A 23,500-nucleotide genomic window follows, 5' to 3' on the forward strand; every position below is an offset into this window, starting at 1 on the left:
GTTTCATACTTTTGTGCTCAAAGACATATAGAATGGTCTTGAATAGAGCCTATGGTTAATATTTTATTCGTGGAGTCATGTTGCCTTGAAACTTTCCTTCTCCCTTTGTCTCTCAAAAATTTATGCTTCCATTTGTGTGTTTGTTAGGAGCGTTGGGTGAACAAAAAGTGCATCATCTATTTCATAAGAAATTTATAAGGCGTCTATTCATCCCCCTCTAGTCGCCTATCTCGATCCTACAATGGTATCAGAGCTGATTTGATCAATAGTTAACCTTAACCTGTTTTGTGATCTATAGGCGACATGGAGAGAAGTGAAAACATTTCGTTATTCGATGGATGAGACTTTTTGTATTGAAAGGTGCGTATTGAGGCTTATCTTTTAAACCAAGGAAGTACAATAAGGGAATTAGTTAATTCTAATTACGAGATCACTGCTGGTCGCATGACTCAGGTTCAAATCAAACAATATGAGGCCAACAACAAGGCTAAAAATATTTTATTTATTAGCATGAGTCAGAATAAGTTTGATAAGTACCAGCACCTCCGTACTGTCTGGGAGATCTAGACTACTATAAGTGTATTATATGAAGACACTAATCAAATTAAGACAATACGTCAAAGCACATACAACTAAGAATACCAAATGCTTGTGCAAGGGTTCAGTGAATCTCTGGATGCTATGTTTGCTCATTTTAATAGAATTTTGAGCAACCTTAGATCCACCGGTGTTTTATCCTACTCTGACCATGAGAGGGGGATCAAGCTTCTCGCATATGGGAAGTGAAGATCTCGAGCCTCTTTATCTAGTAGATTTTCTTTGTCGTCCCTTGTCTCTATCACAAAGGAGCAGGTGGACGTAGTTGATGATAAGGACATAAATAAGAATCATCTATACAAATCACACAGTTTAGACGGGTCTCAACTGGAGCTGTCCCACACGTTCACTTTTCAGATAGGTCTCAACTAAAGCGTCTCACGTCCCACGCGTTCACTTTACAAACGGATCTCAACTGGAGCGAGCATCCCACACATACATTATGTCCCCAAAACCTTCTTCAACCCCGATCCCTATCAAGTACTACAGCGAATGTGTGCAGAGACCGGTCCTCATCTTCTTCTTAGGTTTCCACCACCGCCGCCACCTCGGTCCCCCTCCTCCCTCCCCTTCGGTGAGCTTGCCAGTGGTGAGGAGGAGCGGGGACCGGTCCTCTTCCTAGATCTAGGCTGTATAGGCTTGTAAGAAGTTGTTCCAGTTTAGTCTTTCGAGTTTCGTCCTGGATGGGTGTCTTCCCCCTCCGAAGCCTTGCCCTCGCTGCCACCATCGTCGTCGCCATGTCCGTCGTCGCAACCGTGTCCGTCGCCAGATTTGTTGTCTTCGACCCCGAGGTGGGGAGGTAAGGAATAAAATAAATTCCCTCCCCTTCACCTACCTGGATCTATCCGAGCCCACCTTGGATATGGGCTTTTTCCACTCGTCGTTGCTGTCTCCTACTCCGGTCAGCCATCGTGGAGAAGCGGACAACTTCTCCGAGTGCTCCAAGAACAGAGAAGAAGCAACACGAACAAGTAGAGAAGTAGCAGCATGAACAAGCCGTCTCTACATCGACTCTCAACGAAGATCCGTGGATTTTGCACAAGGTAAATCAATCCTTTGCTTACACACGTGGGACTCGTGGGGATGGTTCATTTGTGGTTGATTTGGGTCTGATTGATTGGTTCGTGTTGGTGCAGGGCGCAGGTGGTGGGGTGGCCGTCGGTGAGCAGGAATTGAAGGAACGCACTCCGCAGGGGTAAGTTCATCAAGGTGGCCATGGCCGGTGCACCGTACCAGGAAAGGTGGACCTCGAGGCATACACAGGCTACGAGTAGCTGCTCGCCGCGCTACAGGACAAGTCCACCTCCCACTTCACCGTTCGTGAGTGCATCTAAGCTTGCTGCTCATGCATGCCTTGCGCTGTCGTTGTATGGGAAATAGGGATTAATCCCCTCAATTGGATATTGTGATTATTTGTGGGCAAAGTTTTCCTTTACTGAGTAGTAGAATCATGATATGGCTTATCGTTTTCTCCTGTAACAAGATTACAAGCTATCTCTTGATTTGTTTGTCGGATCTTACTAGTATTTTTTGGTCTAGGATCCATGAACTGTAGGATTTATACTTGTAATATTGTTTGTGCTACATTTTTTAGTTAGATTTCAACAAACCAGAGCATCATAGGAACATTGAGATTACTTGAAAGATACGTTCTCTCTCTCTCTCTTTTTTTGAGTAAAATGTTCTCTCAAAAGTTGACTCCAAGTCTGCAAGATGATTCTGACCTCCCAAATTTCTCGCTACAGAATGTTTGTGGAGACCTGCCAGCGTCTTCGTCTCATGAAAAGCTCTGAGGTGGTTAACTTAGCTATGTATCTGAACCTTTGTTTTGCGGAGCTTTGGTGGTGACTTGCTACATAGTTTGGTTCGGTGTTTTGTGGATATGAGTATAATTTTCCCTATTCCCTGCAGCGCCAAGAGCTGCTGAACATATCCACACTCCACTTTTCTACATACTGCTTCGAAGGGAAAGACAACTTTGCTTGCTGAGGTTCTTCTTATGTGTGAGAAAAACGTGTACAGCCATCGACTTCTGCTTTCGTTTTTGGTTTCAGCATGCTATTGTGTTTAGGAAAAGATTGAGGGGACAGTATGCACATTCTGTTGGCTGGTTTGATGCGGTTGTTTTCCACTTTCTTGAAGCAAAAACATGTAGATGAAAATTGTAAAGCTTGCTATTATAGTATTATAAACCAAGTTTGTTAATGTTCTTTTTTATGTGATGACCTCAGCTGATAGAAAGCAGATGAATGCAATTTTATTATTTTTATCTTAGTACAGACAGTTCTAAATTGAAATTATATATACTAATAATTTGTACAGACGGTCTGTACAAATTATTAGTATACATGGTTACAGTTTAGAACCGTACGTACTAATTATTATATAGAAAGTTCAAAAATCATATATACAAATTTAATTTGTATAAGCTTTTTTCACAGTGTTTCGAAAAATTATTTTGTACGAAGTTTTCAAACCGTTTGTATAGTCCGATATGTACTGCGTGCGGTACGACGCCAGCGACTTCATCGGCCACACCGACACCTCCGTGGCGTACAGTAGGTGCAGCTCCGGCACGAGCGGCGAGGCTGGGTTCCTGAGAGACCGCGATGCCGTCCTGGCGAAGCTGCAGGACGAGACTGCCGCCGCGGTGCCGACCGGGCACTGCAAGGTGAGCACCTCGGGTACGGTGCAACGGTGGTGCAGTGCCTCGGCGACATCGCGGCCGTCGACTATACTGCCTGCCTGGCGCAGGCGGTGGCGCAGCTAAGGGCACGTGCAGCAACGCGTTTGCCGCCGACGTGTACTTGGCGCTGTGCTCCGTGAGGTGCTAGGCGAACGGCAACGACTTCCGCTCTTCGCAAGGTTGCCAGGTTGGTGTATGCAAATGCAATGAACATACTGTCACGTACTAATCATCGTTAAAGAGCATTTTTAGGAGCTGAAACAGACATGTTTTGGCTGTTTTAACTTCTTTTGTTTATTTTTTTTAAAGATGCTATTTTCACACTTTTCGATTGATAAATTTCGAATCGCGCGAACTCGAATTTGTGGGACTAAAGAATAGTGATCACCCAAATCTTTAGAAGAGAACATGCGCAAGGGCCCTACTGATGTTCGAATTAGTCGCTGGTTGCAACCAGTGTGACTGATGAGTGATGGAACTGAGAATTGATTCCGAACTGGTAAACTTCCAAAGCTAATAAAGAGGACAGGGAGAATATAAACCCTGTTTCCCTGCATAAACTTTTCGCCCTTTTGGATCGATGTTACAATCAAGCACACCAAGCTTACCTAGCCACTAAGGTCCCCTTTGGAACAAAGAAAAAATGGAGAAAATTTAGAGGATTTGAATTCTATAGGAAACTTTCCTATGAGGCCTTTTAGAGGCTGGTTCCTATTGGAAATTCCTATTGGAAACTTTCCTACAAATCCTTTGAAATGACTTGTTCCATAGGAATTTTAGCAAGAGGTTCAATCCCGTGGAAAATTTTCTTTGTATCAATCTCTTCTCAAATTCCTTTGTTTTTCATGCGCCCCATCCAAACGCTCTATTAGAAATATTCCTGCATTGTGGATTCTTACGGGATTTCATGTGTCACGAAACTTTAATCATACGTTCTTCTTATTGCTGCATTTTTAAAAATCTTGCTTCCAAAGAGGCCAAAAAGGAGCAAAGTTGGAGCTTGCCCGGCGAACAGGGTGCGTTTTCATGAAGAGAAAGGAATACAAGGTAATTCCCTATTTTTCATCGTATGAAACAAATTGCCTTATTTGTTACTGCTCCTAATTTTTATTCCTTCCTCATGCACCGCTATTCATTTGACCTATAGAAAAGATACATTTATCCTTAGGGAGGAGTATGTCAGCCTTAATGTAGGCGTCGGTAGCTAATAGAAGTTTATGAATCTTTAGAGGTTAAATCTTAGAATGTGATATAGTAGGGAGTTGTATAATTTTTTTTATGTTTTCATAGGATTTTTGAACGTTGAATTTGGATGAATAGATCAGGAGATATATATTTCTGAAGTTGAATTGTTTGCAGACCATTAGGGGAGCTACATGGTTACATTGTGACTATAATTAGGTATAACAAAGACAAAATTAATTTTTATAGTGAATACTAAAGTTGTAGAAAATTTTGTATAGATAATTTTAGTGTGCTTATTTGTTGTGTTTTCCTATTATAGAAAAATAGATATGAAAATAATAATGAAATTGAACTGTAGTGGATGTATTAGTGCCATGGTTGTTTTGTAATACGATTTAGTTTAATATTCACAATACTTTCTAACTAGAAAATGTGGCATATTAAGTATGATTTCTGAATATAATTTCACATATAAATATACTTCTTGGTTGCAAGTTTTATACCAAGTGGATAATAAGTCGTTTAATATGTGTGGTGGAGAAACAATGTGTTTAACATGTGTGTTCAATGCCGTCATCCTCCTTCCTAAGAGTAAACGTGTCTTTTCTATAGATCAAATAAACGATAATGATGAGAAAAAAATAAAAATTAGAAACATTGACAAATAAAAAAATTCATTTCGTAGGATGAAAAATAGGAAATTATCTTATCTTCGGGTGACAAATAAAGAATTTTCTCTTTCATGAACCCCATTTGGAGTTCCAGTGACGACGTAGTGTCTGAATCCCCATTTGGATCGGTATGACCGTAGGAAGTATGAACAGCGGAATCTATTGCTAAAAAATCCACATTGAATCATCGTTTATAGTTACTATATCGTAGTCTAGTTGATTATACATCGTGCCTCTGTTTGGTGACAGATTATTCAGGAGGTGACGTTGGGAGGACCGTGGCAATAATAATCGGTATCTTGGCCGGGGTTAGTGCTCCTCGTGGTGTTCATCGCTTTCCTCAGAAAAACATGTAAGCCGTCTAGATCAACTTCTCTTCTTGCCTTGCTTTGGGTCTACTCGAGTCAAAATATGAACAGAAGAGCAGAATCTTACAAAATTACTGATGCTTCCAACGCAGGCTAGCTATCTCTCAATGTAGAGACTTACACAGAAGGAAACCGGACAATCTTAGTTGTGGTGAAGCCGTCGAAGAGGAGTACCAATTGCACGCAACTGCTTCGATTCAATCAGTAATGCCTGAAGCCATGATCACAATGAAGCTTGTAACCGTCACATGCATTTTATCAGTAACGTAGATTCACTAATCTTCTTGGATTTGTCTGAGAAGCAGTGTCATGTTCCTGTCGGTCCACTAAATATGGGCTTGTGAACTATTACTCCGGATTGCCGCCCTGCAACAACATTAGTCCACATATTGTTCTGGTTTCTGAACTGACGAAATATACACAAACAAACGATCAATATACACGACAACTGCATAGTACACAGGATGCAGGGGCGCATTCAGGTATATATTTTTTTTGAAAGGATTCAGGTATAGTTTTTGCAGTTCTTACAGATGGACCAGTCGTACATACGCATTCAGATAAGTTGGGGCAGAGTAGACTAAGTATTAATAGTGCTCCCCAGAGCTGCAGAAGATCAAGCCCTGTACCCCTGAACCAACGGGCTCAATCTCGCCGAGTTGAAGCTGCCGCAAGCACTGATGCTTGCTTGCTTCATCGCGATGTCAGTGATGCCGCTGTTGCATATGTTTGCAAATGCCCGCATGTGCTTCATACCGTACTGAGTGAGTGATCCACAATGGGACTCGAAAATTCGTACCTGAAGAAGCTCATTAAAATGAGTCAATTCATTAATTCAACACAAAAAGCGGAAAGCTAACTCTCAGAAAAATGAACTGTCCCAAAATGTCAGTGACTTATGGTACTTTATATCATCCTCAGTAAAACAATGCATTGAGTCTTGGAAGGAAGAGTGTCTTAATTACCATTCGCTTCAAACAATCCCAATCATCAACGAGAGGCTGGCCAGAAGGTCTAACGGCTTCAAGCGTTGAGGGCCCATTCTGAACCCCAAAGAGAAGCTTCCCGACAAAATCAACGCTGCCGTCCAGATGCTTCCTATGCGTTACTGTCTCACTGATCTTCCTCAGTACTTCCAGCTTCTCTTTAGATTTTTCATGTAACAGCTCATACTGAAACGAAGCCAAGAAATTGTAAGCAGCCTCAAGGCAAAAGACAGTACTAAACAGGCATTCACAGATTGTAACGCAAATGTGAATCCCCTTTATAGATTACATCCTTTTAGTCCGCTGACAGGATATGGGAATCCTCTACATAGATTACTATAGCAAGCTGACAGGATATGGGAATCCTCTTAGTCAGACGATAGCAAAAGACAGTAAACAGGCATTCACAGATTGCACGCATATAGGAATCCTCTACATAGAATACTTGTGTGGTATCCTCCTAGTCCTACTTAGTCAGCTGACAGGATACCAACAGACCAAAAATCCACTAAGTAAAACTTCAAAAGTTTTCCTGTGCTTCTTGAAAACAGAGACTAAATGTAGCACGTACACAAATAAACACAGAAAATAAGAAGTAGAAAAGAAGTGATATGTCCACATGCTACAAAACCATGTTACCTTAGTCCAGAACTACCCAAATTATTCGTAAAAAAGAACTACCCGAATTATCCATGTAAGAAACAGCTTTAGTTAGAAAAACTGGTTGGTTGTAAATTCAAACCATTTAAAGGTGCAAACACAATGGTTATCGAGTACTAGATAAATCAGTTCATTTTTACATTTCAGAAAGGAGCAGGAGGCTAATTGAATGACTGGTATAACACAATTACTTACCCTCTTCCAAAGGAAGATAATATCCGCATCTCTTTGGCTGACCGCAGCCTTTTGGCCTTGCCAAAGTAGCTTATTTGTGACGTTGGCATTCACAGGATCAAAACCTTGATAAAGGTAAAGCTTTTCACCCTTGAAGGTCTTATCCCCATACTCCATAACATGAGAGCCCACACCATAGCTGTTCGAGTCCGAGGTACGCTTCTTCACCTGTCCACAAAAATGTGACTAACTGCAAGTTTATCAGTGCAAATGAAATGGTAGAAGGTAAAACGATGGAGCCTCATGCTGATGCTTCCCTTCTAGAGTACTTGTATATTTAATTGAAAAGTGACTTATAACCAGTTTGAAAATGCCTCAACATTAGTTGGAATCAAATGTTGTAAATCAAGCAGTTATCCTGGAACCTGTCCATGTCAAGGGTGAGCATTGATCTTAACTGAGATTTTTTGTTAAGAATATGCAGGCTGCATCGTACGATTGCACTGGATTTGAACTAGTTTAACCTCCGTATGGTTTATGATTACCCCCACTAAGAAGTACCTTCGAAACACCAGCATAAACATCTTCACCCTCCGGATGGTTTATGATTACCCCCGGCCTTGGGTTGTGTGCACTTATTGGCAACGTCATCATACATAAACACCACAATGTCCTCCTCTTTTAGTGCTCCCTTCCGCAGTATTTGGTATGCATGGCATATATCAGCCTGCAATACACAAAAAACACATCAACCTTATGCAAATGTTCCATGGAAAATAATTGCTTCCTGACCTCTGTTTCCTTCTAAAATGGAGACGAAACAAGCCAAAAAAGAACATGAAATTTACCGAATCAGTCAAATTTTAGTAAGTGATGCATAGTTCCAGTAAAACTTACTGACTGCAAGCACAAGTACCTGCCAGCAATTATTTAGCTGTTATTTCTTTTGTTAGCTAAAGTTCCTGCCAACTTATGCTCTTCTTTCTTCAGTGGCATAATTTTTGTATCACTTTATTCTTGTCATAGAAATTTAGAAACAAAATTCGCGAAATTTCAAACCCTTCATGATCCCGAATTATGTTGCTGGATAAACAATTTTCCTTCCTGAAAACGACTTCTTGATAAGACAATAGCTTCCCAACAAACAGATAACTATAGCTTGGATAGCGAGGTGTGAATTACACACTGAACTCGGTTGAATCCACAACTAATTGTTCCAGAATTCAAACTAAGTTTTCGCAATTTTAGAATCCGAAGCATTCTTTAGCTGAGGCCCCCCAGAAATTGAACGCCTAAAAGTGTAAATTCATGGCTTCCCCAATAGTTGACCTGTATCCTGAATCACGCAACAAACTGAAGAACCTATATTTTCACACGACTCGTCATAAAAAATCGAACAACACGAAGCGATGACAACACGCTCCGGACCCTAAAATCGAACTCCGGAAGCACCCACGTGAGCAAGCGCACGCACAGACGTCGACGGCCTCGGATATCGCGCTCACCTGGTGCCTGTAGTTGCCGTAGCCGGAGGAGCCGGCGACAAGCACTGCCCACCTCGTCCCGACGCCGTCCTCGTCCTCCTCGTCGAGGCCAACACCGCCGCGCGTCCCGGCCGGCTCCTTCTCCCCCGGCATTCGAATCACCGGGTCCCACTCCCCCTTCTCCGCGTCGGCCCCCGCCGCCGCAGCAGCCAGCACAACCACGAGCAACACGAAGCACCGCCGCGCCGCCATCGCCAAACTGCTTGTCGCACTACCAGCGGCCGAGCGGCGGGAGGGTAGTCGGAGCGCGGCTGTGCGGGAGAGCGGCGCGGGCGCTGGCGCGCGGGGTGGAGAGAAGAAGTAGGCGCCGCGCCATGCCGCCATGCAGGGCGGCGGGCTCCCTGGAGCGCGGACGCGTGGGGCGTGAGCTGGCGCGGCGACTCGTCGCCTTGTGCGGGTGTGGCAGCCGCTTCGATGGTTTGGCGTCAGCCGTCAGGTAGTGGAAACTGTCTGTACTTTCAAAGTACATACACTCTTTACTGTGATATATCATATAATTAAATTAAATATATTCATTTACTACGAGTATACTTATATATTCTTCTAAGACACTTTAATGTACATAAAAAATAGAAAAGAAGTCCATCAACAATTTTATTAGATTTTGATAATACCTTTGTATTTGTACATAAAATGTAATACACTAAAAAAATGTGCAAATCATTAAAAAAAACTATAAATATCACTTAGATGATCTTATATACTCACATACTCCATATACATACTATTTATCACATGAAATACTCCCTACATAATGAGATACATATGTGAATATATATATATATACACACACACACAAATATTTTAAGATTACATAGCCGTTTGAAAAATAATAAGGTTTATCATATCGTCGCCCGTTTAACAGGTGGGAATAAAATGGATGAGACTTTGTGGATCTTAGCTACCAGCAAATTTAATAACCAGAAAGAGGAAGGTCTCGCCCGTTCAGCGGGCGAGATCTTCGTGGTTGTAACACCGCGTAGGCTCACCCAAAAGGTATTTTCCGTTCAGCGAGTTAGATCTTTTGAGTATTTAGGCCCGCGCAGCTAGCCCTATCGATATCAGCATCTCATTTCATTCTCATTCAGCCGAGAGGAGAGGGGAGGGGAGGGAGATTTGTGCGGCAAAAGCCCTGCTGGAAAAGAGAGGTAATTTTTTCCTATTTTTTTAACAAACTCGGTAGGATAGTAACTTTGATATAGGTTAGATGTTAAATCTAGATTTTGTTTTATAAACCTGGTAGGATAGTCACTAGACGTAGGTTAAAATGTAGATCTTGTTTTAGAATCAGGGTTAGATATAGTTCAGTAATTAGATCATGTTTATACATATATTTTAGCAATTAGATGTAGTATTTAGACATATGTTAAGTATTAGATGTAGGATTTAGATATAGTATAGTCATAATTGATAAGATAGATGTAAGATTTAGATATGTTTGATGTAGCGAACCGGGAATATATTATTGCAGTATAGATTACATGTTGAGCTACGCTTGCAATGAATTTTGCATTGTAGATGTAGTTTAGCATAATTCTTTCTATTCTATCGCAATAATGTTATAGTTTTTATCGATGGTTATCAGGTATGTCGGATATGTGGCAGTTTAGGATTTTTTTTCGGGGACAGTAAAATCTTATATGGTTCGAAAGGGATAGTATTGTCCATATTTAAGTCAATAGACAAGGGTATATCTAGACCAATGCACAAAAGTGTCACACACTTGTATCCCTGGTTGATGCGAGGTTTCAAAATAGACCTCGAGGTTCAAGAGATAATCATTAGCATTGTGAGCAACCGTTTCAGAGAATGTGTGTACTGAAAGGTGTTCCCGCTCTGGAAAGATAAAGTGTGATGAAGATGTCGATCCGGGTGGTGCACATTCATCGGATTATCCGACTGAACCGATCGATGATGCAGACGATGGGGAACAAATCCCTTCTCTAATTGAACAAATGGAGCAGAATGATCTTCAGACTGGTGAAACTCCTGAGTATGACATCTCGGATGATAAGGGCGATGCTTCGATTCTCGTGGACTGAAATAATCCAAACTTCAACAACCTTATGGTGAATGAGGGGAATCAAGTGGCCTGAGAATATACGCAAAATGAGGTGACCCAAGATGCTAGGTATCCTACCAGGCAGGCCATGAAAGATGTTGTGACTCAATGGACGACCTTGCTTCGATGACAGTTTTATATTTTCAAGTCAAGCAAGAATGAATATGATGTGAAGTGCACGAATGAGGGTTGCCCATGACGGGTGCACGGCTTCAAGGGGAAGTGGGTTGACTATTGGGATGTGTCAATTGTAGTCGATCATACTTGCATGATGAACGAACTTGAGCCTAGCCACAAGAACATCATCTCAACCTTTGTCACCAATGTGACGTATGCCTAGATTGTGAACAACCTGAACTATGTAACAGGGTCCATAATCAGGTAAATTGAGGAGGAGTACAAGTACACTATCAGCTACAATAAGACATGGAGGGTGAAGAGGGAGGCAATTGAGATGAGGTTCGAGACCTACAAAGTGTTATATGACAATCTGTCACATTTGCTGCAGACCATTGCTCGAAGTAACCCGGGGACGCTTTACGATATTGATAGTTACACATTGCTGTCCAAACCTGGCAAGTACGTTCTGAAATGATGTTTCTTCGCAATAGGGGCATGTATCCAAGCTTTTAAGAATTGTTGGCCTATTATATGCATCAATGACACTTTCCTTACCGGCAAGTTTACGGGACAGATCCTGACTGCTATTGGGGTTGATAGGAACAATCAAGTTCTACCGTTGGCCTTTGTATTTGTGCAGAGTGAGAACAGTAGCAGTTGGTATTGGTTCTTGTACCGTGTGAGGATGATAATTGTTGGTGCTCGGTGGAACGTATGCATTATACATTACTGACATACAAGGATGCTCAAGGAAATTATGGAGTTGCAAAATGGAATGGGCGATAGCTTGATTGGACCTGTCTGGCCAAATCTACAAAGTATGTGGTGTATGAGACATTTGGATGCAAACTTCTCTCCGCCAATTCAAGAATAAGAACCTCATGAATATGTTCAAGAGGCTGTGTGGTCAGAACCATCAGCGCAAATTTGATGCTCTTTGAAAGACACTAGATGAGCTAACGAAGAAGCAAATATAGGAGCATGCAGGGAGCCCTGTAATGGGACCAGAGGACGTACCAATATCTCTTGAGTCCCTGCCAAATGACATTGAAGTTGGCATCATATGGAAGAGCATGTCATCTACAAGGTCATTTAGTGAGTGGATTGAGAATGAGCCCAAGGAGAAGTGGGCTCTTCTCTATGACACAAATGGGGCTAAGTACGACATTATGACTATAAATTTAGCAAAGGTTTATAACTAGGTGATAAAAAGTGTGAGGGGGTTGCCGCTGGTGGGGATTATATAGTTCATACTTCAATTGACATGCAAGTATTTCAGGGACCGCTATGCATTAGTGCACACGGCGCTGAATAATGCTTAGTATGATTTATGGGACAAAGATGACTAAGTACATGGAAGACAAGGTGGAGAAGGCAAAGATGCACCAGGAGAAGATCATGAGAACTGCACAATACAGATACGAAATTCTATGCAGGGACAAAGGAAGGAGAGGGGGAAAGCATGAGAGAGTTATCCATAAGTGCACCATCTTTAATGACAGGTGTGTTTGCTCCTGCTACAAGTCGATGCTACTGCATAAGCTATGCTCCTATGTGATTACCGTGTGTGTTGTGATGGGGATGATGACTTGGAGGTACGTCTTTGACTATTTCAAGAAGTAAGCTCTGTTCGACACCTGGAATGAGGTCTATGGTTTCGGAATTTATGGTTCTTTCACGAAGGAACCTGGGCTCGATGCTGTGTTCATATCTGATCCTGATAAGATGAAGCAAAAGAAGGGGCGATGCAGGACTACGAGGCTATGTAATGATATGGATGAAGCAGAAACTAGACGTCGCGTGAAATGGTGCAGCAAGTGCAACAGAATAGGTCACACTTATAAGAAATGCACCGTTGGTGTCCCAAATGTGAACCCCGTGGAAGTAGGTCCTTTCGGATCTATTGCAAATGGGAGACGTCCTCGTAGTCGTTGATCGTCAGCTTTGTCGACTCATTGAGATCGATTAATGTTGGTGTGATCGATATTCATGTGTACACCATTGTACTTTACTATGTTAGTACCGAGACGGTCACAATGTGCGAGGCTATAACATGTCATGTCATGATTTGCTCACATATTTATGTATGATTTAAACAATCTATTATATCATGCTATATGTTGGACGCTTACTTGTTCAGTTCCCACAAATAAAGACTAGTCTAGACCAGTATAGACTAGGTCTATACGGTCGACACTTCTTACTCTTTGTTTGTTTTGCATGTAAAAATATAAATAAGTTGTGAACATGCAGGTATGGCGCAGCTGGAGCTACTCGACCCCCAAATCGACATCATGCATTGTTCGTACTGTATTGCGGTGCAGGCTGAGGACCTCCCGTTACTTCGACCTCGTGTGCCGGATGAGGTCATGAGGATTGACGAGTGCTGGATCTTGAGGTTTGTTAATTTTGAATTTACAGTTTCATACGGATTTAGACATGATATTGGTCGCTAACTGTAGTATGTTTGCAGGTTACGTGCTACTGGTTCCGGTCATGGTTACATGTTTTCTTCGTTGTTCCATGTGCAGAGATCGACGATCTCTGGAAAGTAGAGGCATAGGGTAGCTACATGGAGTTGCTTAGCAGGGACGTTAGTCAGTTCCCTATGCACGACTTCATCATCAGACAGATCGATGAGCTCGGTGCGTCGCTCCCGGGGACTTAGCCCTCCCAGGAGGAGTATGCCACTCCATCGCCCGCTGGCCGACCTGAGCGGCCGCTCATTCCACCAGACCGCCTGACGTACTCAGCTCACTAGGTGCGAGCGAGGAGGCACAAGGTCCCTAGGATATATGTGACCAGGGACCTCGTCCCTAGGAGGGGACGTAACTTGTACAATTTTATATCATTGTTAGTTTCATGGCATTATGTACTAGTACTTCGTGTTACTATTTTACGTGCACTTCGTGCTAGTATTATATTATGTGGTTATCATATCATGTTGGATGTTTATGTCAGATCTTTGTTATCAGCAATGTCTTTATTAACCGTGTTCTCGATCCATCCCAAAACATAGCATCATGCGGTCATATCCCCTTTCAAATCATTCACTTGCAACTTTCGAAATAAAAAGCCTTCGCATAAAAAACCCTACTACTATAACACTTGCAACTACAATAAAACGTTACATGACGGGGTACAATTTATTCAATTACGAACAACACGGTACAAGAAAATATAACAAAATACTAAGGTAAACATTATTAGCATAAACATTATGAACGAAATGACCCTTGAAGTTGTCTGTGCCTTATCTCCCGGTTCATCCAATGGTAATCGAATTCTGGGGATTTTGGTCTACGTTGTGCCGGTGTATACGGAAAATAATCAAAGCTAGGATCCCAGCCATTTGCCCCGTTGTCAGAGAATTCGCAACGGTGTGGAGTTCTCTAAGGAGTAAGCATGAAGTCATCATCGTCAAAACCAACCCCTTCGGTTGTGGCGGAAGTGGTAGAAGCAAGCCCTCTTGTGGTGGTTGTCGAACGACCACCTCTTTCACGGTGGCTCGAACCACCACCTCTATCGCAACAGCTTGAAGGTCTCGAATGACCACCTTTGTGTCTCCAGTTATGTTCTGGTAGGTAGCTGTCACCGAAGAGCATATACAGCCCTAAAAAGTTCTTGATGGGTTGGTTCAGCAACTCTTCATCATGAGGGAATACCTAGTATACAAAAAGAGCATACAAAAATATAAACGTGTCTTAGAAGTGCAACCAAATGAATAACTGATACATGTAATAATGATGAACATACCTTAATGTGCTCCTCGTACTGCCGAGGGTGCATAAATATAGTGTGGTGTGTGCTCGCTCGCTAAAACACTTTTCTATGTCAATAAATTTGCACACCCTAATATATCTTTAATGACACTCTAACAAGTGCATCTTTAGGTCCATAGAGGTCACAGAGCTTACCATTCGCCGTCATTCCTCCATGGTGAAACAGGGACAATGGGTCATGGTTTGTCATTTCGACAACACTTTGTTCAGGTTCTCCTCCTTAAACACATCGTCACCTTTTGCATGGGTCTCCTTCATAGTCTGTAGGGCTATCATTGAGAATTTAGATGTCCACAAGAATGTCTACTTGAGGAGGCAGCCATGGTGTGGTATTAAGTATCAGGTGCTAGTGGTTTTTTGGAAAACTGCAATGTCATGACCTTCTTGTTGCCTTGGCCTCGCATTTTATAAGTAGGGACCGATGGTGTGTGAACCAAGTGTAGGTATGTAATTTGGATATAGTGCATGCATTGGATGCCTTCCTGTAGCAAGTGGTCACTAGACTCTGAGTAGTCAGCAGCGTGCGGTCACATCGCTCTAAAAAGGTGGAAGCGAGAGGTTACGTCAATCTGAAACGCTGATAGTGAGGGGTCGCATCTCCCTAACAAGGTGGTAGCGGGAGGTGACTTCAATCTGAGAAGCTGGTAGCGTGATGTCACATGAGATTAAGAATTGCAGTAATGATATTGTAAGTAGTAACGTCTGAACATGTAATACATAGAAAGTGGACATGTATGAATATGTAAGACTAGACGTGTCGTATATACCCTTCGTCACGTAGCTGATGAAGGCAGATCATCAGAGGGAGATAGGAATATGTGCGGTAAAAAAGTATGTACAATAAATGTCAGTGATAATTAATTCGAGTACGATTACATAATACAGTAACACTGTCATACAGCACACACGTTAGAAAGTTACAATTTGATGTTCGTGACGTGAGAACTAAGTTGTATTAGTTGTGTATTACTTATGTTTCTAATGTAAGGACTATACAATAATTGATGCGTAATAGTTGTGTTCGGTACTTGCAGTTTTTAATATGTTTCCATATTGTTGGCCAGAATTTATCATTTTACCAATATATTTTTTCTAAGCTCAATGCTTCCATATGATTCCTTGTCTTCCATGTAGAGGCAACAATAACTCCTTGCAGAATTTTTGTAGAATCAAATGACCACACCAAGCAACAATTTTCACAGGAAATCTCTGATAAGCGTAATGCTACAATTTTTCTAGCTTTCACAGGTGAAGGGATCGGTGATGTCCTTCAAATAAATGAGTGGAGGGGTATTTATAACGTCAAACCCGCGCACTAGCTGTTAACCCAACGGCTCAGAAATGTTGTTAACATCGGATAATCCAATGAGAATAATAGTACTAACACCGGATCATCCGGTGAGTACACTCTCACAAACTAGCCGTTGGAACCCCACTCAAGCCTATGTGAATACCAGACACTCTGGTGTATACTTCATCTCCATCACTGGACTATCCGGTGAGTTATCCTGAGTCATCTGAATCTTTCCTTCTTCTCTGTGTAAATTGCTTCGGTGTACATCACTTCATCACCGGACTATCTGATGCCTTGAACTTCGTTCTATTTCTTTGCACTATTCATTATTCAGTGTATTATCCGGTGTAGCCTTACTTCATCATCGGACCTTCCGGCGTGTTGATCTTCAATCTTCCGTGACTGCAACCTTCTCTGGTGGAAATGCTCCGATGTGTATCTTCCTCTGATCACCAAACTATTTGGTTCGTTGTTCCATTCTGCCTTCTAGACATAAACACTCTGGTGTTGCCATGCTTTGAGCATCGAACTATCCGGTGAAGCTTAGCTTTCATTCTTCAGCACGATACCCTTCTCTGGAAGAATTTCTTTGGTGAGCACACTTGCTAGTCACCAGACCTTACAGTGAGGTCTTCATGCATTTCTCCCCTTTTGTCAAATATGCTCCGGTGAGCTCAACATCCATAACACTGCCGGTGAGGCAAATCTATCTGGGACTTCTCCAATTCAGTCCAACTTTATCTCGGTTGCGGTGGCTTCTTCATATATTGCATCCATAATACCTACTAACATATATTCTTAAAAAAATGTTAGTCCCATTAACTATATTATCATTAATCACCAAAATTACAATCATTGTCTAATAGGACCATCTTTGCTACAATCTCTCTCTTTATGGTGATTGATGATAACACAACCAAAGCAGTGAAAAATAATTAATAATACCAAATGTAAAAATCATAAGCGAGCATAAAGTATTACCACATTGTTTGGATACATGTTCTTACCACTTAGTCCCCTTTTATTATGGCTCCCACTTTCTATATCGTCATTATCTCCCTTGATCGACCCATGCAAGAGCTTCTTCTCCTCCTCATCTTTTGTCAACTTCGGCATTCCTATATATCTTGTTAGTTGTTACAATCTTCTCCACATTGTTCATCTTGCAAACTTACATCTTGCTTTGGTCATAAAAAATTTTCCCATTTGTCAACAATCTCCCAAAAATGCTATATGCACATGTTAAACTCAAACGAAAAAATATTGGAGCACATAAGAGAGAGCTTCACAAATCATGATCCAATTAAAATGATACTAATTGTATAGATATCACTACAAATGAATGATACTAATTGTAGGCTATAAAAGCATATGGATCATAATTTATGAAACTCACATAATATAGTCTAAACTCCCCCTATATATGTTCATACATATGATAAGAAAGAAACATATGCATAACTAGATAATATGTCAAGATAGGAAGCTTAAGCTATATTATGCATTGATGTAGCTTAAATGAATAAAAGATTTTATAATGATACAAATTGAAGCATTTAAACATTGCATATCTCTGTAGACATGTTGATTGCTCCATGAGACTACAATAGATACAACTTGCAACACATGCTTGTCTCAAAATCACAACCTATATGATATACTCCCCCTAAAAATATGCGTACAAGTGTTGAATACTTGTGAGATTTATACACTTATTATTGATAACAATAGGATTTATCCTATAGATTAGATCATTGCATATGAAAGATACCAATTGTAAAAACTAGTACCAAAAAATAAACCTACAACTAATAAACTATGTAAGTTGCTCATGGGTTAGAGATAAACACAAGCAACCTACCACATAAAAACCTACACTAGCTATTGCAATAAATTGAAATAAGCATATTCAATCCTAGATGAGGCAAATAAACTAGAAGCAAAAAAACAAAATGCATGAACATAAGTCTAGCTACCATTTACCTATTTTACTTTTGGATGAGAATTTGAGTATACGATGATTATGATTTTCATCAAAGCGCCCAAACTTGTATACTTAACTTTTTTTCTTTAACATTCACTTCATCTTGTGAGCTAAGTCTCCAAATCTCTACAGCCGCTTCAGGCTTCAAGTCTTCTTTGGACTTCCTTGGACACCCAAATGGGTTAGCTCCACCTTCAGTCCTTTCTCCTAACCATATGTGCAACCACCTTGCCATTATCTTTCTTTTTGAGCTTGTAGTGGTTGCTCTTGGTCTTGATCATGTAGTTGGGCTTGGTGTAGAGGTTGGACGTCTTGTTGGAGAGGTTCGACATCTTCTTCTTCTCTTTGATCTCCTTCTTCACTTGCTTGTATTGTAAGGACTTGTGGCCTTCTTGATGGCATTTGAAGCATGTCACGGTGGACCCCTCCGCAAGCTTCTTCACCATTAAAGCATGGTTATCTTGAGGAGGTTGGACACGTCCTTTGCCATTTGAACTCGCCAAGTCCTTCTTGAGCTTCTCCACTTCTTGCTTAAGCTCGTCATTCTCTTGTGCAATGAGGTTGTTAGATGATTCTACAATAACATTCTCAATACAAATCTCATTACAAAAGAGTGAGCTAGATAAAACAATTAAATCATCACAAGAATTAGAAGTATCTAACTTAGGATTAAAATTAAATAGAGAGATACATTGCTTCAAAAGGACATTAGTTTGAGATTCAATGTACTCAAATTTAGCCTTAAGCTCACCATGTTACTTGTTTAGCAAATTGAATTTGCTTAATAATTGTTCATAATTAGAAACAAAGGTAGCATAAATATCATCAAGTGCATTGAATTTCTTAAGCTCTCTAGATTATTTTTAAGGGTCATTTGTTGCTCATTGATCAAATAAAGGAGTTCATCATAGGAGGAAGAATCCTTATCGGATTTATCATCACTTACATAGCTATCCATACATTTGGCCATAAGACACTTGTGCGATGACTTATTGTAGCGAAAATAGCCCTATTAGGCTGTGATTGTGATTTTGGTGATTAATAACAATATAGTCATTGAGACTAACATGTTTATCAAGTATATGCTTTAGTAGGTCTCATGGATGCAACAAAAGAGAAGTCGTCGAAGCTGGAACAAAGAGAGGAATTAATTAGACTTATTCTATGAAATTTGATGTGATAAAATAGAATGGATTTCTATATAATATTGTAGATCTCTTCACAAGCTTTCCATAGAGCCAAAGATCATCAAAATCGGAGTTCAAAGCGAAAAATTATGCCTAAAATACATAACGCTGTTCTGCTAAAATTTGCCTGACCGGATAATCCGTTGCTCACATAAAAATTAGTCCGGTGCTACATAGGATAATCCGGTGAGAACAATGAAAAATAGTCCGGTGTTCATAGAAAATTTGAAGTGAAATCTTTTACCTCACCGGATGATCCGGTGTTCACAAAATAAACACACCGGACTATTATTTCCAGAGAGCTCCAAAATAAAGATATGCACATATGATAGTCCGGTGTATTTATCCGGTGTTCAATAAGTTATCACAGGATAATTTGGTGTTCACAGATGAGTCTGAGTGGGTTCTAACGGCTAGTTTCTTCTGCTACACTCATCGGATGATCCGGTGTTCACAAAATGAACACACCGGACTATTATTTCCAGAGAGCATCGAAGTGAACATATACACATAGGATAATTTGGTGCATTTGTCCGGTATTCAGTGAGTCATCACAGGATAATTCGGTGTTCATAGAGGCTTGAATGGGGTTCCAACGGCTAGTTTGTGAGAGTGTATTCATCGGATGATCCGGTGTTAGTACTACTGTTCTCACCAGATCATCCGGTGTTAACAGCTTTTTAGAGCCGTTGAGTTAACGGCTAGTGCGCGAGTTTAAGGTTATAAATACCTCTCCACTCAGTCATTCGAGTGTCCTGGAGTCCAGAGAAGTTCATATACACTTGATAAGACATCCAAGTCACCAAAGTGCTTAAAAAGTGATCATCCAAGGTGATTAAGCACAAGATTAGTGAGTGATTAGTGCTTATAGGCCTAAAGAGTGAGTTGCTAGGTGATTGCTATCTAAAGAGTAGATCAAGGAGTGATCCAATAGTGTACCTCTTGGTACGCTGACACCTTGGAGTCTTGGTGACTCACCGGCAAATTGTTGACTCTTCGACTTGGTGTGGAGTGGCGGCAAGGTGATATGCGGGGATGCAAAGACTCTTGCCTTTGTGGCTCAAACTTCGAAGTGATCATAGCGGCGAGGAACCGAAAGAGAGGCTAGTGGTGAGACCTTTCCTTGGTGGCTTGATGGCTCATCTGAGTGGAGGTCTTGTCTTTGTGACTTGGTGGCTCAAAGGCCGTGAGCGGGTGCCGACCGGGAGCATATACTTTGTGGAGCTCCAACGTGGACTAGGGGTGGCATTCATTCCATCGATACCACGGGAAAAAAAATCCTTATGCTGAGTTTTCTCTCTCTACCTTATTTACGTTTCTGCATTTACTTACTTGCAATTTACCTTCTTAGATAGGTTGTAAGCACTTTGATCGGTAGAGTAGATACACTAGATAAACCTAGAGCATATTTAGATAGAAATTGATATAGGTTTATCTTATGTTATTTTTGGAGCTAAAATAGTTTTAAGTGTCCTAATTCACCCCCCTCTTAGGACGTCTCCTCATCTTTGCCTTCATGTGTTGGCATTGAGCTTGCTTGCTTATGAGAGCAAGGTTTTTTGTATCGGATGTGGAAGAAGCTTCTACCTCCATGTTCATTATCATCTCATGGGCGGTGATCTTATCGAGCACTTGACTTGGAGTCATCTTCTTAATGTTATTATTGTCATAGATAATGGAGACTATCAACTTATACTTTGAAATAAGAGCTTGAAGTATTCTTCTCACCACTTGATCATCTTTAATTGGCATAAAAACTAACCTATTGATCTTATTGACAAGAATATTCAAATATGAGTACATGTCATTAGCACTTTCATGGAGTAGTTGCTTGATGTCATTGAGCTTAGTAACAAGCACATGATATTTCTCATTCGCACATCCTTTGTGTCTTCATGTATTTTAATGAGACTATTCTAAATATTATATGCATTAGTGAGACAATAAACACGATTTAATGCATCAACACATATAGATGATAAAAGGATACTCTTAGCCAATGTATCTAATTGTCTCTCCTTATTGGTGATACGAGGTTTCATTCCTTCTTCGGTGACTCTCCAAACATCTAACCCTCAAACTTACAAATAACAAGATATTAGAATTTTCCATGGGAGAAACTTGTGCGACTGAAAAGTGGAGTACTATAGAAATCCATCCCAACCCCGAACGTTACAACTCATTAGGCGGTGAAGCCTAACCGATCACAATAAGACTAAGACTCAAATACCATATGAATTGGCAAAACCTTGTGAAAGGTGTGAAGCTCTAACATAAATTGAAGAGCTAGATGTGAGCCCTAGCTTTGATACCAATTGAAGGGATTCATGACGTCTTAAGAGATGGGTAAATTAGGACATTTAAAATCTATTCAGCTTCAAAAACTACACACGATAAACCTATATCAATTTCTATCTAGATATGCTCTAGATTTATCTAGTGTGCCTACTCTACCGATCAATGCGTTTGCAACCTATCTAAGAAGGTAAATTGCAAGAATATAAATACGAAAACATAAATAAGGTACAGAGAGCAAACTCAACACAAGGATGTTTATCTTGTGGTATCGATGGTATGAATGCCACCCCTAGTCCATGTTGAAGCTCCACAAAGGATATGCTCCCAGTCGGCACCCGGTCACAGCTCTTGAGCCACTAAGTCACAAAGACAAAGGCTCCACCTGGATGAGTCACCAAGCTACCAAGGCAAGGTCTCACCACTAGCCTCTCTTTCGATTCCTTACCGCCATGATCACTTCAGAGCTTGAGCCACCAAGGCAAGGGTCTCCACGTCCCCGTACACCTTTCTTGCCGTCGCTCCACACCAAGTCGGAGGGTCAACAAGCTTGAGCCACCAATACCCAAGATGCGATAAGTCACCAAGACTCCAAGACGTCGACGTATCCTTAATCCCTTCTTCAAGCTATAACACCTAGTTACAACTCACACTAGACCTATAAGCACTAAACACTCTCTAATCTTGTGCTTAATTGCTTTAAATAATCACTTTAAGCACTTTAGTGGCTAGAATGTCTTCTCAAGTGTGTATGAGCTTCCTCCAGACTCCAGCAGCATATCGCACCTTCAAATGATCGAGTGGAGGGGTATTTATAGCATCAAATCCGCGCACTAGCCATTAACCTAACGACCCAGAAAAGTTATTAACACCGGATGATCCGGTGAGAATATTACTAATATTGGATCATCCGATAAGTACACTCTCACAAACTAGCCGTTGAAACCCCACTCAAGCTTATGTGAACACCAGACACTTCGTGTATACTTCATCTCCATCACCGGACTATCCAATGAGTTATCCTGAGCCATCCGAGCTTTTCCTTCTTCTCTGTGTAAATTGCTCCGGTGAAAGCATCCAGTGCACATCACTTGATCACCGGACTATCCAATGCCTTGAACTTCGTTCTGCCTCTTTGCACTGTTCATTGTCTGGTATATTTTCCGGTGTAGCCTTGCTTCATCACTGGACTTTCCGACGTGTTGATCTTCTATCTTCCACGGCTATAACCTTCTTTGGTGGAAATACTCTGATGTGTATCTTCCTCTGATCACCGGACTATCCAGTGGGTTGTTACATTCTGCCATCTGGAAAAAACACTCTAGTGTTGCCATGCTTTTATCACCGGACAATCCAGTGAGGCTTAGCCTTCATTCTTCAGCACAACACCATTTTTTGGAAGAATTGCTCCGGTAAGCACACTTTTTAATCACTAGACCTTCCGGGGAGGTCTTCAGGCCTCTCTCCCCCTTTGTCAAATATGCTCCGGTGAGCTCAATATCCACAACACCGGACCATCCGATGTGGCAAATCTATCTGGGACTTCTCCAATTCAATCCAATTTTGTCCCGGCTATGGTGACTTCTTCATGTATTTTATCATGAGACCTAGTAACATATATTCTTGACAAACATATTAGTCACATTAACTATATTGTCATTAATCATTAAAATCACAATTATGACCTATTGGGATCATTTTCACTACAATAGGGAATCTCATGCTCTAGTCTTATCCATGCCCATGCACTCAGTCCATGCACTAGCCCCCAGCCACCATAAATAACCCCACCCTCAACCATGGATAGACCACTCATTCCTCAGCTCTCTCAACTGCAATGTCTTTCTTGGCTTCACCAAGCCCACCCAAGAAACATTAAAGGATTTTCATTCCCTAGGAGGTCAA

General features: G+C 41.1%; 2 pseudogenes; one reads left to right on the top strand and one right to left on the bottom strand.

The window, feature by feature from the left end:
- Nucleotides 1–3,091: 3,091 nt before the first annotated feature.
- On the top strand, nucleotides 3,092–5,604 carry LOC133918013 (plasmodesmata-located protein 8-like; annotated as a pseudogene).
- A 379-nt stretch (nucleotides 5,605–5,983) lies between these two features.
- Nucleotides 5,984–9,134, bottom strand: LOC133918015 (asparaginyl endopeptidase Rep2-like; annotated as a pseudogene).
- Nucleotides 9,135–23,500: the final 14,366 nt, after the last annotated feature.

Source organism: Phragmites australis, chromosome 5, assembly GCF_958298935.1.
Source record: "Phragmites australis chromosome 5, lpPhrAust1.1, whole genome shotgun sequence".
Lineage (NCBI taxonomy): Eukaryota > Viridiplantae > Streptophyta > Magnoliopsida > Poales > Poaceae > Phragmites > Phragmites australis.